This window comes from Myodes glareolus, chromosome 14 (assembly GCF_982192425.1).
Source record: "Myodes glareolus chromosome 14, mMyoGla1.1, whole genome shotgun sequence".
Taxonomy (NCBI): Eukaryota; Metazoa; Chordata; class Mammalia; order Rodentia; family Cricetidae; genus Myodes; species Myodes glareolus.
Window position 1 is genome coordinate 46057269 of NC_142039.1, and position 13374 is coordinate 46070642.

Here is a 13374-nt window from a genome sequence, read left to right on the forward strand (position 1 = left end):
TTCTGGGGTTTTAAGGTATTTTATTTTTATGTACATTGGTGTTTTGCATGGGGGTCGAGTCCCCTGAAACTGGACTTTCAGACAGGTGTGAGCTGCCATATGGGTGCTGGGAATTGAGCCTGGATCCTCAGAAAGAGCAGTCGGTCAGTGCTCCTAACCACTGAGCCATCTCTCCAGCCCCCTAAGGTCAATTTGACTTGTATCCTGCAAGAGACATCTCCAGGTTGTCTCTAAGTTACGTCTAGTCTGTGTGTAGGAGTGAGTGTGTTCTGCACAGAACGAGGGTCTAAGCATATATGGAGGATCTGACTGTACATCTGGGGAAAAGACAGATGTCAAGATCAGCCTTGGGAACCCAGAAAAGGTGTCACTGGTGGCCCCTAACTTTGCATCCTCAGTGGTTAACGTACTTGCAACTCTTGTCTCAAGTTGCTCGCGATCACTTTTCTGCTAGCCCTGTTTGATTGCCTTCCCCTTACCCAGCTCACTGCTCTAGATATCTTGCTTTCTCTGCACCACTATATTTGGAGTAAAGAGAATGATTAAACAACTAGGTAATATAGGATCTTAAACACGAAATATTTTCTGAGAAACTTCATCCCGTGTCCCGCGCTTTCTCTCGCCTGCAAGAACCATGCGGGACACAGGATTCTTCTGCAGAAAAGCTTTATGTCTCTTGGGAGCTAGAGCATAAGCCACATGGCGGAGACCCCGATAAGATGGAACCCATCCCTTATATAGGAAACAGACCCTGCTTTGGACGTGTCACTCTTGGATTGGTCAATTGTTCCCAGTCCCAGGTGATACCTTGGGAGTAGCGGAAAGTTACTAACACGTGTGAGCTTTCTAGCTCACCTGGCGGTGCAGCGCCATCTATGGTGGAGAGTGTGGTTGCGGCCTTCTACAATCCCGTTTGTTTTATCATTTAAAATTTTTATTTTGTGCGTATGCTGTATAGGTGTATACATGTTTGTGTGTGTATATGGGGTATGTATGTGTTTATGTGTATGTGTTTACATGTGTGTGTAGGCTAGAGGTTGATGTTAGTGCCTTTTTCTATCCCTCTCCGCCTTAATTTCTGAGACAGTATAACTCATTGGATTTGAAACTGTCCATTGAGCCGGCTGAGTGGTGAGTCCCAGGGGTGCTCCTGTCTTTATCTCTGCAGCACTGGGATTACAGGCATCAGTTTCGTATGTGGGTGAGGAGGATCTGAACCCAGGCCCAGTACACAGCAAGCACTTATTAACTGAGCTGAGCCATCTCACAGGTCTTGTTTTTCTTCCCACTCCATGTTCCTTCCTTTCTTTCCTTTCTTTTTGGAGATAAGATTCCCTTTGCATTCATAACCCCCTGTCTCAGCCTCCCAAATTGTGGAATATATCATATGCCGTCATGGTCAGTTCACTCTTTGTTTGTTTGTTTTAACCTAGAAAATATTTTCATGTGTTATATGAACAAGAAATTTAAAAATAGTTGCTTGGGGATTAAATTCTTTTCTCTGATATGACCATGCTGTCTTAGTTACGTTTCCTGTTGCTGTGTGAAAGCACCATGATCAAGTTCAGCTTGGAGAGGAAAGCATCTATTTCATCTTCTACTTCCAGGTAACAGTCCACCGCTGAAGGGAATCAGGGCAGGAACTCAAGCAGGGCTGGGACCTGGAGGCAGGAACCGATGCAGTGGCCCCGATTGTGGCCGGAGTGATGCCTGCTGTCTTGCTTGCCATGGCTTGCTCAATCTCCTTTCTTCAGAACCCAGGACCGCCAGCCTAGGGATGGCAACACTCAGCATGAGCTGGGACCTCCCGCATAAATCATTAATCAAGAAACTGCACCACAGGCTTGGGCAGAGGTCAAGCTGGTGGAGGCATCTTCTCCTTCAGGCAATCCTACCGGCATGCGCCACCTCAACCGGCGGAGGCGTCTTCTCAGTTGAGTTTCTCGTTTCCACAATGACTGTAGCTTGTGTCAAGTTTACATAAAATCAGCAGCACACTCGCGTATTCCTGCTAACTAAGCTACAGCCATAAGACTGGATCTTAAGCCACAACCTACATAGAATTCTTTTGTGGGAACAGAGTAAGTTTCTGTCACAGATCATCACGAGGTGTCTTAGTCAAACCAGTTTTCCCCTGGGCGGCGATCATGGAGACTGTAATTATCAAGCTGGTTGGAATTTGTTAAAATTCTTCTTCATTTTCTTTTGGAGCCTTTTTTCCATTGGCTGCATTTTCGCATGCTAAGTTCCCATCTCTTTCTGTTAAAAAAAAAACAAAGCAAAACTGTAGACAGATAATAGAGTAAGTATATTTGCGTCACATTTGTTTGTTGATTTGATTTCTTAATGATCTCTTTGTTCCTTCGTTTCTATTGCAAGGGTTAGCCTGTTTTACCAACCAACATGCAAATTTTTCTAGAGGCTGGCCTCTCTAGTCCCCTAGCAAAAGATTTTTGATCTTGTATAAAGCATTTGCATCTGGATGAAGGACTCCTACCAACGAAGAGGCTGCACCTGGATGCAAATCCAGGCAGACTTTGCTCAGAGGTGGGCTCCAGAGCGGGAGGGCTCACCTGTGTGGTGCCAACATTATATTAAGACTGTGTCCTGGTACTCAAGACCTGGGAAAGCCTTGATTTTTTTCTTTAGGTGGGTGGGTCTGTCATGAAGATCTGTACATGCGGATAGTCATTGGATGTTGGTAGTCAAGTGCATACTGTCAGCCTAATCTGTCAATCATCTGACCTTGCCCTCTTCCATTCAGAGAGGTTAACAGGTTCCCTGAAGGCTCATTGGCTTCAGAGTAAACTTGAGCAAAATATGCATGAGTATTGTGTTTCCCAGCAATAACCATGGATGTACTGGAGTAGTGGTTCTCAACCTTCCTAATCCTGGGACCCTTTAATACAGTTCCTCATAATGTGGTGACCCCCAACTGTAAGATCATTTCTTTGCTGCTTCATGATAGTAATTTTGCTACTGTTATGAATTGTAATGTAAATATCTGCTATGCAGGAGACCTGATATATGATTCTCCGGAATTGCAGCCCACAAGTTAAGAACCCATGTCACTGGAGTCTCAGGGGCACCGAGATGTTACCTGCATCAAATTCATTTTTGCTTGCTCTGGGGTTCACCATCTAGAGAAGATTGTCCTGAAAATAGTTTGGCTTGAATGAGAGGCTGGAGCCTCTATTTCTTTTCCACCCATTGAAATAGGGCTCTTTAGGATGTAAACCAGCACAATTTCACAAGGAAGAATAAGTTTCAAGGAAGAAATACAAACAGTGAGAAATTATAGGGGGGGGGGAAAGATGCAGTGTGTTCTTTGCTCCAACTTTTTAGAAGGGGGAAAAAAAACCTGTAATTTTCTCCAGAATTCAGCTTTGTGTTTTAAACTGTGAACCAGAGAATCATTTAGAACCCATTGCTTGCCCAAATCAAAGAGGAAATGAAGCTAGAAACATCTTATAAAGCATATCCAATTACCTGAGTATTATTTTACAGGTCTAAATAGAGAGAACATGATTTTAAAATTAGAGATGATAGCTCAATATGTTAATCTTGTCTAAAAATTAAATCAGGGCGCTCGTCATAGCCTCTGTATTTTGCTTAATGTGATTTTACTAAATAGGGATTTTCAAGAGTGGTTCATGACTGCTAATGCAGTCATTATGCTGACAAAGTGTTACACACTGTAAGAAGGAAAAATTGAGCTGATTAGAAATTTTATCTAATTACATTGTCTCATTTAAAAAAAAAAAAGTGTCCAGGGGCTGAAGAGATGGCTCAACAGTTAAGAGCAGCGACTACTCTTTCAGAGGACCCAAGTTTGATTCCCCACACCCACAGGGCAGCTCATGACCCTCTGTACCTCCAGTCCCAGGGGATCCTACCCCTTTTCCGGCATCTAAGGACATCAGGTTGGCACGTGGTGTGCAGAGGGACGCATAGCAAACACCCATACACAGAAAGTCAAATTTAACGGCAGCAGAAGTGCACTCACATGCTGGTCAAACTGCAGAAGCATAACAGCTGAAGATGTGGCCAGGAATTCCAAAGCCAGTTCCCTGGCTTTCTCTTCTTGCCTCCCCCTCCCCCAGGGACATCATGGGTTTTATTCCACCAGTTTTGCAAGATGAAATGAACAGACCTCTCCCTTTTAAAGACCTTCTCCAGGGGCTGGAGAGTTGGCTCAGCAGTTGAGAGCACTGGCTGCTCTTCTGGAGGACCCGGCCCTCACGTGCTTCTTCCTCACCTCCTGGAACTCCAGTTCCAGAAAGATCTACATCCCTGTGTTCAAAAGCCCATCCTCCTCCCAATACAGAATTCAAATGAAGCCAATCTTTGTAAATAAAATGAGTATCTCCAATAACTACGATCTTATTGGGCTTTAAACTCCTGGCGAACCTTTGAGTAACTTCAAGGAGCTCTGGAGTTCACAAATGCAGGCAGTGTGTACACTTTTCTCTCCCTATAGCGGTCACCACGGTGACTGACGGAACTACTATTTTCATGGTAACTTTTGGTATCCCCAACTCTGAGACAAACATTATGTAAAACAATGGACTCTCATACTTGGACAATTGAAAACTTCTTAGAAACGGAGAGTAGAATTGATCGTAAGAGGACAAATTTCAATGTAAAGTTCTTGTGTGCCTCTGAACGCTATAGAATCAGAGGAATCACCCAGTTTTCAGAAGGGCTTGTGTTTCTATGTACACAGGAGTGCAGTGTACTAGCATCTGTAGGGCTATGGGTAGGGTCTGGCGAATGGTCTGTTGAGATGGAGTCGTGGAGCAGCTTTAAAAAGTCGAAGGTGCTGTCAAAGGACCACACTGAAGTTTAGCGACAGCAGCGGGCTGCACAGGTCAGAATGGAGGTTTCAGTCAGTTAGTCAGGTTCTGGAGAGGACTCTGAACTTCATCCAGTTCCATCTCCTTTGACCAAGCTGAGCAGTAGTTCTTCACTTTGGGGTGGTTGTTGGGTCGGGAAACCAGAGCAATCCGGAGAAGGGGCCAGCTAGAAGCAGATGCGTCAGAAAGCACCAAAGGAGACCTGCCCAGCACCTCCCGGTGAGAACCACCAAGGGGCAGACAGGGTCTCCCAGTCCCTATGATGAAAACCAATCTATAATCTAACTGTCAGGACCAAATGGAGGAGGAGGGTTGGGAGGAGGAGAAGGAAGGGGAAAAGGAGGAAGAGAGAGGAGGAGGAGAGGAGGGAGAGGAGGGGGCATTGCTGTTCACAACAAACAGCCAAAGCTGCCTACTTCACTTGAAGTGGGCAGATAAACCCATCCATTCATTGCAAGCTCCACACAGAAGTTTTTATTGTTTATAAATAATTACAGCTCCCTTTCATGTTTCCGCATTCTAGGTCTGAGGAGAAAAGAGAACCGGGCCTGTTAACCTTTACCGACAACGAAGAAGCATTTATGGCCAGCCAGGTGCATATCCTGTATCTAATCTCTGCTTGTGTCTGCTTTGCAGCAGCTGCAGCAGTTGGAGGGAGTTAGGGAGTCATTAAATACCAAGGAAATGTTTATACCAGCACTGTCCTGAGCTGGGCGGGTAAGAAAAGTTTACTAACTGCTTTCTTTGTGGAAAGAGTCTCAGAAAAATCCATGCATACCAAGATCCCAGCAACAAGGGCAAATTAAAGTGACCCATTGGGGACTGATGGGCAGGTGCGGTGCGGAGGGTGTGGGAAGACTTGGGACACTCTCAGTCTGTTTTCTTTTTCGCGCTGTGACAATAAAGTTGCAGAAGCCTTTAAGTGATTTTTTTCTGCACTCCCCCAGTCCTTGTGATCGTGAGCAGGAGATTCGGGGTCCTCAGAGGCAAAGCACAGTCATTTGAAAAATGCCACATCTGAAAAAACAAACCAACTTAAAAACTTATATTTTTCTTTTCATCTGTGGCTAAGGAGATTGAAAAGGTGAATCGTGTAATGTGAGGTCGAGAGCAATGAGATCTCAATGAGAAAAATGCAATAGAAAAGGAACGTCGGTGTGAGCTGTTCCAACAGTGTAAGCAGGATAATAAATACTGGCCTGGAGGATGAGTGCAATTCCAGATCTAGGACTAACGTACTCAGTGCCCGAGCAGCACGAGGCCCCTGAGCTGCATGCACTGTCTTCATTGGTGCAGCGAGAAGTGGCCGTCACGATCGCCATTTTCCAACCGTTTACTGACCACACACCATCCTCTGAGAGTAAGAGTCAGCACTGTATCCACTAGACAGGAAATAAGGCGTACTTTGGTCTAATAAGCAATGACCAGCAAAATGGTGTGAGCCACATGTCACAGTTCAGTCTCTAGTTCTTGTCTGCTCAAGTTTTTTTTTTTTTTTTTTTTGCCTCCAAGTGATTTTATTATGTGTGTGTTTCATGTTCATGTGTGTGCATGTGTGTGAGTGTACGAGCAGGGGCTGAGCTGACAAGCAATATCTTCCTCAATCATTCTATACTTCTTGTTTTTTGATTTTTGTTTCTGTTATTTTTTTCTATTTTATTGAATATAGGTTTTTTCATACAAAATATTCTTTTTTGTTGTTCTGTTTTTCTTGAGCTATATATTTTCCTCTGCTCCTCTCCCCTTCTACTGTTTCCCATGGTCTCCTTGCTCCCAATCTACTCAGGAGATCTTGTCTTTTTCTACTTCCCATGTAGATTAGATCCATATATGTCTCTCTTAGGGTCTGCTTTGTTGTCTAGGTTCTCTGGAATTGTGAATTGTAGGCTATTTTTATTTTATTTTATTTTATTTTTGGGGGGGGTTATATCTAAAAGCCAATTATCGGTGAGTACATATATTTGTCTTTCTGGGTCTTCATTACCTCATTCAATATGATGTTTTCTAGATCCATCCATTCATGCAAAATATTCTTAAATCTGTTCCCCAAATTCTTCTTAGATCCTCCCCATCTTTGCCACCCACCCAAATCTATATTCTTTCTCTCATTAGAATACCAACAGGTATCTAAAATAATAAAGATAAGGTAAAATAAAAACAGACAGACCAGAATAGGACAAAACAAACAAACAGAAGAGAAACAGCCAAAGAGAAATCTCAAACACATATAGACATGGTAACACACCTATTTGCACACACAGAAATTCCATAAAAACACAAAACTAGAAATCATAATATATACTCAAAGGACCTATAAGGTTAAAAAAAAAACTTCTGAAAAAGCACCATGTGACAAACAATCTCCAGAACTGCCATTGAGTTAGTTGTGTATTAACCATCTACAGCTTGGGGTTTGGTCTTAGCGGTGGGTTTAAGTATCAGGGTAACCATAGCCACATAAAAAGAGTTGGGTAATGTTCCTCCTGTTTTTATTTTGTGGAATAATTTGAGAAATATTGGGGTTAGCTCTTTGAAAACTCTGGTAGAATTCTACACACAGTTTGAAAGGATGTACTCTGAGTTCAGAACTCAAGAGGATCTCAGGAAAATAAAAGAATAAAATGAATCTCTTGTGTAACATTCAAGAAGCTTACATTAAAATCTTACCCCTAAGCTGAAACATCAACTCTCTATACATAGACTGTGAGGAGTCCTTATGAACAACACCCATAAAATACTTAAAATTTGTGTTTGCCATGAGAGCACTTCAAGCAATAAAAATAATATTTAAAGCTGATCATAATAGTAGAAGCCTACAAACCCAGCTCTTGGGAGATAGAGACAGGAGGATCAGGAGTTCAAGGCCAGTCTCAGTTATACAGGGATTTGAAGCTATCCTGACCTATGTAAGACTCTATCTCAAAATACAAGGGAAACTAAACTGTAGCTAATATGTATTGAATGTGCAGTTACTCCATTTATTTCTGATAGTAATCCTCTGAGGTAGGTTGTTACTATAACCTCCATCTTAATTTTTGAGAAAAATTAAGCATTCTAATTAGCTTGACCCAAGACCTTGGGCTAGTGAGTTGATGAGGGTTTGACCCTAATGCCAAGAGTCCTTATAATTTTCCTATATGTTATAGTACTTTTCAAAGAGAAGTAATCTGTTGACTAACAGAAGCCAGTTTAACTTCAGACTGCATGAAAACAACCACAGTATCTCTGTCTAGAAAGACGGGTGTGAGGGTTCATCTTCATTGTCAACTCAACTGGATTTAGAATCACCTAGGAGACACACTCCTCTGGGTATGATCCTGAGGATGTTCAGGAAGATTTAACTGAGAAGGGGAAGACCTACCTTACATATGGATAGATTGACTCAAAAGACTCTCAGATTTACTAAAAAGAGAAAGAAGAAGGAAGCCAGTTGAGGAGCAGTGTTTATCTTTCTTTGCTTTCCGACTGCAGACACAGTGTGGCCAACTGTCTCACACTCCTGCCGACATGTCTTTGTGCAATGGTGGGTTTTTATCCCTAGAACTGTAAGCCAAAATAAACATTCTTAAGTTGCTTTTGTGAGTTATTTCGTCATAGCAACAAGGACAAATACCTAATACAATGCTAGCCTCTGCCTTTTCTGACCAGAACCATGTCAACATTATTGTTCTCAATCCTAAAACCTCTCCCCACAGAGGCAGTTCCTTCCCGCAGAGTACTGCCTTAGTCATCTGGCCCAGAGGAAGGCTCCAGGCCAACTCCTCTGCCTTGCCTTTGGCTTCCTCTCCTGTCTCCTCTGGAATGCCATCAGCTGACATATCTGTCTGCAAAATCTCCAATTTATCACATTAGAATTATTTTTTTCTTCAGTCATAAAAATTTTCCAGAAAAGGTGAAAAATAAATAATCTCGCAAAAGCTCATTTGCGTAAGTGCACACTTTGTAAAATACTGCCTCTATTGAGCCCTTGCGAATTATACTTCTTAAAATCATAATTAAGCTGGCGGTGCATACTTTAATCCCAGTATTACAGCAGGCAGAGGCAGGGGATCTCTGTGAGTTAGAGACTAGGCTAACCTATGTAGTGAGTTCCAGGACAGGGCTATGTGGAGAGACCCTGCCTCAAAACAAACACCAAAGAAACCAAAACAAAAACCAAACATAACACTTAAAATCTGCTGTACTTACCTTTAAAAAACTTTATTTAGGGACTGGAGAGATGACTCGGTGGTTAAGAACACTGTCTGCTCTTCCAGAGGTCATGAGTTCAATTCCCAGCAACCACATAGTGGCTCACAACCATCTGTAATGAGATTTGGCACCCTCTTCTTGTGTGTGGGAATACATGGAGGCCGAATGTTATAAACACAATAAATAAATAAATCTTAAGAAAAAACTGTCTTGTTGGTACAAAAAAACCCCACCTTTATTTATGTATGTTTTTGATGACTGTGTGTGCATGTGTGTACATGTGTGTGCCTTTGCAAGTTACATGGAGATGCGGAGGCCTGAGGTTAACCTTGGATATCTTCCTGGGACACCATCCATCTTAATGTTGTGAAGCAGGTTCTCTTCATGACCCTACAATTCACCGTGTAGGTGAGACTGGCTAACCAATGAGCCTCAGGGATCTGCCTGTCTCTGCCTCCCCAGCATTGTGACAAAAGTGTGTCACAATGTCCAGAATTTTTACGTGGGTTCTGGGGATCAAACTCAGATCCTCACACTTCTACTGCAAGCTCTTGACTAAGTCTTTTCCTCATCCTGTGTCCACTGTTCCCATAAACCCTTCTAGATTTCTCAAGGTATTGAATAACCCCAGCCATCTCCTGTCTTTCTAAGTCTAAGATGCTTACCAACTAGGTGCTTGTATGTTAGGATTTGTTCATTTATCTAATGTGCATGCAAAAAGCATTCATGAATCTAGTTAGAAGTCTAGTTTTTACAAATGCACTCTCCTGCTAAATCAACATACCTTATACCTCATTATCAAAGGGTAAACTTCAGCTCCACATGGTTTTTATCCCCTCTACACTGATTTTCTTCTACCACTATTCTTAACATGAGAAGGCTATGCCTGCTCTTCTATATGCAGACAGTAATTCCGGAGGCTGTAACAGAATGTAACTACGTGCCGCACAGCCGGCGCTATGCTGCATGGCAGGACGAATGAAGACTGACTGCTCCCATTCTGAACTATCAGAGACATAAGCATTAGTGACAGGAAAAAACTAAGCACAGACAACGCTTTGTCACACTGAATCTGTGCTTGATTGGCGTTTGCCAGTACCTCACCTTCTGAAAATGGGGTACACCTGAGACCCTTTGATGAAGCACTTTGGGAATAGACAGTTTCACAAAAGCAATGAAAGTCGTAAGTATCATTGGCAAGTATAATCACAGTTCTGCCCATCTAAAAAGCTCCACACTGGTGGAGCTGCAAACAATTAGTGCTAATTTGAACTCTTTGGGTCGCTTCTGGGACAGTGATTAGGGTAAGCAGTATCCTTCGAGAATGATCCCAAAGGCAGACATGAGATACTGGTCACCTTAATATCCTGTTAAGAAACAAAGATTATTATTTATATACATACTTGTGTTTTTTTTATTTTTATTTTTATTTTTTTAGCTCTTCACCTATCAGCCATTTTCTGAGCATGATTAGAATGAGGTGTTGGAATGAGAAATAGGGTCCAGGAGCCATGGAGACAGAGGGTGAGCAACCGCAGTAAATGAGATGAATTTGGAAGCTGTCTTGTTTAGTTTTTTGCCAAGTTGACACAAGCTAGAGTCATCTGAGAAGAGGGAACTTAATTGAAAAAAGTCCCCATTAGATCGTCTTGTAGGCAACCCTGTGAGGCATTTTTTTGATTGTTAATTGATGGGGAAGGGCCTAGCCTGCTGTAGGCGGTGCCATTCCTGGGCAGGTGCCATTCCTGGGGTGACTGAGAAAGCAAACTAAGCAAACCAATAAACAGCATCCCTCCAAGCCTCTGCTTCAGTCTCTGCATCCAGGTCCTGCATCCAGCCTGGATTTCCTTCATTGTGGACTAAAATTGGAAGCTGAAATAAACCCTCTCCTCCTCGAGTTGCTTTTGGTAATGCTATTTTATCACAATAATAGAAACCTAAAATATACAAAAGCTCATAATTTCTCACCATGATAGGAAATATTTTAGTATTTGGTTATTAAATGACTACTTCAAACTTTTTTTTTGCTTTTGATTTTCAAGACAGAGTTTCTCTGTGTAACAGCCCTGGCTCTCCTAGAACTCGCTTTGTAGACCAGGCTGCCTTTGAACTCACTGAGATCCACCTGTCTCTGCTCCTGAGTGCTGGGATTATCGGCATGTGCCACCAACGCCTGGTTATTTCAAACTTTTTAAAGTATTCACATGCATAGTGTGTTTCTGTACCTGTGATGATTTGAATGAGAACACTCTCTAGGCTCAGAAATTTGATCGCTTGGTCCCCAGGTAGTGGAACTGTTCAGGAAGGAAGAGGTGTGGCTTTTTTGGAGGAGGTGTGTCTGTGGGGGTGGACTTTGAAGTTTTAAAAGCCTTCAATGGTCCCAGTCTCTCTGTACTGCCTGCCTGTGAATGAGGATGTAAGCTCTCAGCTCTATGCTTTTTGCCTCAGTGGGATCATTGGAAAGAGGGAATATGAATTGTGAAGATGCTCCCATGAGATTGGCCTGTGGTAAGCCTGTGGGGCAAGCCTTCAAACAAATACTTTCTTTTTCTTTTTTTTTTTTTTTGAAAATAAGAGTTGCCTTGGTCATGGCATCTCTTCATAGCAATAGAACACTGACTAAGAACTGTTTTAGTTCTTTCCCTACCCACAAAATGTTTTCATTTCCATTGGGACTCCATAAACCCTGAACAGTAAATGGTTTGCTCAGGGTCCACTGTCTCCTAGCTCAAGGATCTTTGTCTATGCTATATACATGTATTTATAATTCAATCTCCAACTACCCATAAGTAAGAAAAGAGGAAACAGGGAAAGGAGATAGGGAGGAAGTAGGACAGACAGACTTGCCATCATAGTTAATGGAGGAAGGAGATAGTCATTCCTGAGAAACATTTTTCAGGCGTATCAACATGTTAGGAAGAACTCTACATTAATCATAATCCCAGTGCCACTGTATCTTTCTAAAGACAGCATTTATTAGCCAACATTTGAAAGCTAGAAGCATCTATATAATATAGAAAAATAGCACCACACATAGGTTCTTAAACTCATACGCTGGACCTTTAGCATTATACTGATTGGTTTTATTCAACTTGATACACGGTGGGATCATTGGAAAGAGGGAATATGAACTGTGAAGATGCTCCCACCAGATTGGCCTGTGGTAAGCCTGTGGGGCATTTTTTTCTGCTAATAATTGATGTAGGAGGTCCCAGTATGTTATGGATGGTGCAACCCCTGGGCAACTGGTCCTGAAGTGCGTAAGAAAGTAGTCTAAGCAAGCCAGGAGGAGCAAGACAAGAAGAATTGTTCCTCCAAGGTGTCTGCTTCAGTTCCTGATGCCAGGTTCCTGCCTGGGCTTCCACTGGTAATAGATAGTAACTGGTAAACCAAATTAACCCTTTTCTCCTCATGTTGCTTTTGATGATCATCTTTATCATAGCAATAGAAACCTAATTAAGACAAGTGTATTTTACCAAATAATATGCATGAGAGTTAAAACTGTTAAATAGAACAAAGGAAGAAGAATAGCCGGAAAATTATCTACAGCTTAAAGAAACACTTTAGGGAACTGTTCTATTAGACATGTTTTCATTACAAGATCAAATAACACACAATTATTTTACTATTACCTTGCAGCCCCTTGCTATGCAATTATTCATTTGGTTCTATGTGGTTTATGAATTAGTACCCCTAAAGATCTAAAAATATTACACAAAACACAGTGATTATCTTTAGAGTTACAGGGCTTCTCAAAGGGTAATTGCCATTTAATTTGCTAGGTCTCAATTTATGCCATGACCTCATGTTGAGCAGGAATTTACAGGGTATCTTACATGGCTATTGGGGGGACCTTAAAATAGTATGCATGCTTAAACTATGGTAAATCCCACAGGAATGGGTGGGATCCAAAATGATGAGTGCCGTGTGTCTGTGCATGCTCTGGATTTACACAAGGACTGTTTACAATAATGTGTTTACATCACTGAATGTTCATGTAAGTATGTATGTGCATACATAAACTTACACCCACAGGTGTCTTCGATCTCTCAAGGGATAAGCAGCTTCAGAAGACAGAAGAAACCTTTGACGCAGTTAACCCACAGCTAGTCCACTCAAAAAAAGTAACTTATGGCAGGCATGGTGGCATGTATGTTTAACCCCAGCACTCAGGAGGAAGGGAAACAAGCAGATCTCTATGAATTCAAGGTCAGCCTTCTCTACATAGCAAGTTCCAGGCTAACCAAGGCTACACAGTGAGACAGCTACCTACTGTCTCAAAAAATTTAATTAAGTAACTTATATTTGCTAGATTTGTTCTAAGGTC

General features: G+C 42.1%; 1 long non-coding RNA gene across 1 annotated transcript in view; it reads right to left on the minus strand.

Moving 5' to 3' along the window:
* LOC148119860 (uncharacterized) overlaps positions 1 to 13374 on the minus strand; it is a 27150-nt gene continuing 13776 nt past the window's right edge. Inside the window, exon 2 of the long non-coding RNA XR_015734874.1 lies at positions 1 to 2259. This is a non-coding gene — a long non-coding RNA (uncharacterized LOC148119860). The remainder of the gene's footprint in view (positions 2260 to 13374) is intronic.